The sequence below is a fragment of the Octodon degus genome, unplaced genomic scaffold (genome assembly GCF_000260255.1).
Source record: "Octodon degus isolate 3935 unplaced genomic scaffold, OctDeg1.0 scaffold00041, whole genome shotgun sequence".
NCBI lineage: Eukaryota > Metazoa > Chordata > Mammalia > Rodentia > Octodontidae > Octodon > Octodon degus.
Genome location: NW_004524617.1, coordinates 942179 through 946088, shown reverse-complemented (window position 1 = coordinate 946088; position 3910 = coordinate 942179). Strand labels below are relative to the sequence as shown.

Below are 3910 nucleotides of genomic sequence, written 5' to 3'. Positions count from 1 at the left end.
CATGGTAGTACATATCTACAATCCCAGCACTCAAAGGGCTATGGCAGCAGGATTAAAACAAGGTCAAGGCCAGTCTGAACTACATAGTGGGAGACCCTGTCTCAAAACCACTGAAAATTAACAATTTTCTGTAGGGACTTAAAGTTCAACATATCAATACTTGATGAAAAATACCTGTTCCATGTTATGCCTAAAATGTTTGATATTCAGACAGATAGTGAGATTAAGCTTAACAGCATAGGTTGTATGGTAATAACAGTAAGCTTCTCTTTTGGAGGGTTAAAAATCTAAGTTTGCAGACTAAAATTAGAGAAAAAGGAAGGCCATAAGGAAAGCCGACATTTTGACCCTAGCCTTCCAAGGTCAATTGAGACTCAGGACATATGAGAACTTGTACTGTAACGTCATGTAACTCAGTAGTGTCCCAAATTTTCTGATCAAGGAGATTATGGGGCCAAAGAGGAAAGTGATTGATGATGTAAAGTGTGCCTAAGGAGAGTCACATGGAGAGAAAACACTCTCTCAGGCTTTCACAGAGAGCACAGTGGATAAGCAATGGCCGTGACTCATCCACAAGGCTGACACTGACAAAGATTCTACAATCTGAGGTACAGGATCTCAGGATAAATCCTGAGGGGATTTCACTGACCTTATCAGACCCAAAAGCTACAACTCTGGTTGCATAGGTCTTGCTTTATCTTGGTCTTAAGCATCCAGCAGAAAAGTATAAAAATGAAGTATAAGAAGTAAAGCCATGTTGTTATGTTGAGCTGTAGGGGACTCAGGTCAACAATTTCTGACACTGACGGTCAAGCGGAAGACCCAATACTATTATGGATTACTGGACTCTTTTAGAATATTTTGCTGAGTTAACACACCTATAATAGTCAAATAACAGAACTAAAGTGAAAAAGGGTATACAGATGAATGTCCATTTTGTATCTGTGTATTCAAAATGGTTAGGATAGATATATAGTTACATTCTCTTAATGAATAGATGGATTTGTTCTAATGGTGTTTGTAAATAGGATATCATGTCTGCATCTTGTACAGCAATTAACCACCAGGAAGAGAGTATGCATTGTGTTAATTATTGAAACTGTCCTGCCAATTTGGTTTGAAACTGTCTCATTGCTATTTGTTTCTCAATAACATTATGGAAAATATAAAGTATATTCATTGTTCTCATCTAAAATAAGAGTGAATGTAACTATTAATATAGTGCATGTGTATAGCCTATGAAGGAAAATAATTTCAAGTTTTATGTTTAGTCATATTCCATCCCTACTAAGAATCCAAAATTCTCTGCAAGAATTTTGCTTTACCCAATGAATAAAAGCATAAACAAACAAACAATAAAGGCATACTTTTATAAGTCAATAGTATAGCTCCAGCCAAAAAGCAACAAGGTCAATTGATCTACTATAATTCCCTCCAAGGAGAGAATATTTTTACCCTTGGCAGAGTACTGATGGAAAAAGTAGTCATCATAGGAAAGATAAAAGAACATAACTTAACTGTAAAAAGTTTTGAGAAGTCAAGTGTGATGTAGCATTGGTGTGATATGTTAAAAATCTCTGAAAATGCAGATTCAAAGACTTTGAATTCACTCCAGCCATCCCGCCCCCATTGACTTTTTTTTTAATTGAAAGAAAGACTAGAGGCAGGCCAATTCTCAAGAGGGAGTTGGCCAAATCCTTTTTCCCATGCCTTCTGTCCTGGAAAGCAAATGACACAAACCACCAAAGGTAAAGTAGAAAATCATACAACTCCTAGGACCAGGCAAAGGTCTGTTTCCAATGGGGTAAAAGAGTTTTTGTAGAAGTGCTTGACTTGGACTTGGGAAAGGAGCATGACATCCTTTAGGCCCAGGAAATCACATTAGTAAGAGCTCTGTGATCTATTACCATTGGATGAGGGCATGTATACAAGGCCCCAATAAAGCTAACATGCAAAAGGAAGACAGAAATCCTTTAGCACCCCGGACAACACACCAAGCAGAAAGTACCAGCAGCCCATCACTGGAGGTCTTTGAAGTCTATAGTGTTCAGAAAGTTGCCATGGCAACAATAAGAATCAAAAGCAGCTGACTATTGATTTAAATCCCATACTAACAGGAAAAGAGAACTATGCTTGTTGCCAGAATTATATATATTTATCTCATTGCCTATTATTTCCATCAGAAAGTTTAGCATTCTCTTTAAAATAGTAATAAGATGCAAGCAAAATATACCCATTTTCAAGAAGTAAATCCATCAATAAAACCAGACTCAGACACAAAATACATTCTAGAACAAAGACTTTAAAACTCTGACTGTCAAGGTAAAAGATAGATTCATTTATATATGAAAGGAAAAGGTACAAAGCTTGCATGCATAGATGGGAGGCTTCACACAAGAACAAAGGGAAATGCTAGAAATAAATAATCAATTAAAATTTTAATATAGGAATTGCCAGTATTTCTATCATCAATAAAAGTGTTAAAAGTCCTGCAAAGACCTTGGCTTCCACGATAGCTGCTGTCGCTTACATATTACCCACAATTCCTTTTACAGTCTTTCTGTCAGCTGGTTGAGATGCCAAAAGGGAAGAAGGACAAAGGCAACAAGGTGTCTCCGGCCCCTGCTGTCATGAAGAAGCAGAAGGCCAAGAAGGTAGCAAATCCCCTCTTTGAGAAGAGGCCAAAGAATTTTGGCATTAGACAGGACATCCAGCCCAAGAGACACCTCATCTACTTTGTCACATGGCTATGCTACATCCGGGTGCAGCGACAGAGGGCCATCCTGTACAAGCAACTGAAGGTGCCCACTGCAGTTTACCAGTTCACCCAGGCCTTGGACCACCAAACAGCTACCCAGCTGCTTTAAGTTCACCCACAAGTACAAATCAGAGACCAAGTGAGAGAAGAAACAGAGGCTGTTGGCCCAGGCAGAGAAGAAAGCTGCTGGCAAAGGGCATGTCCCCACTAAGAGGCCATCAGTCCTCAGAGAAGGTGTCAACACTATCACCACTCTAGTAGAGAACAGAAAGTCTCAGCTCCTGGTGATTGCACATGACGTGTATCCCATTGAGCTGATCATCTTTCTGCCTGCCCTGTGTCACAAGATGAGGGTCCCTCACTGCATCTTCTAGGGGAAGGCCAGGCTGGAGCATTTGGTCCACACGAAGACCTGTACCATTGTTGCCTTCACACATGAACTCAGAAGACAAAGGTGCACTTGGCTAAGGTGGTGAAGGCCATCATACAATGACAGATACGATGAGATCTGCTGTCACTGGGGAGGCAATGTCCTGGGTCCAAAATCTGTGGCTCATACTGCCAAGCTGGAGAAAGCAAAGGCAAAAGAGTTTGCTGCTAAACTGCGCTAAGTGTACTCTTGAGTTTTCTGTATATAAAAACAATAAATTGTCCTTAATCCAGTGGAAAAATAAATAAACTTGTCTACACTTTTGTTAAATTACAAATAACTGCTGCACACAACACTGTAAAATGGAATTTAAAAGTTTAAGATTTTCTTTGTAAATATAAACAATTTTTTCCAAACCTTACTCCCAGCATATAACAAACAAACAAACAAACAAATACATCCACCCCTCAACCTAAGAGACATGCTAAGATATGCAGATCTGAGTCTCCATGTGATTGTGTATTGGAGCCAAGGTTACTTCCCATAAACAAAGTGAATGAAACCCAGATGACCAAAATTAAAGCAAGTGTAGAGATCTGCATCATCTCTTTCTATTCCTCAATCCCTCTGATCCTTATAAGAAAAGACACTAGGGGCTGGAGAGATGGCTCAGTGGTCTAAAGCACCTACTTAGAACAAGTTCAGCAAAGCACAGGGACCACGGTTCAATCCCCCAGCACCACATGCCAGCCAGCCCGCCCCCTGGTGGGCTGAGCTGGCCA

The 3910-nt window shown here is 39.9% G+C and overlaps 1 pseudogene; it reads left to right on the top strand.

Moving 5' to 3' along the window:
• Nucleotides 1-2576: 2576 nt before the first annotated feature.
• Nucleotides 2577-2867, top strand: LOC105742190 (annotated as a pseudogene).
• Nucleotides 2868-3910: the final 1043 nt, after the last annotated feature.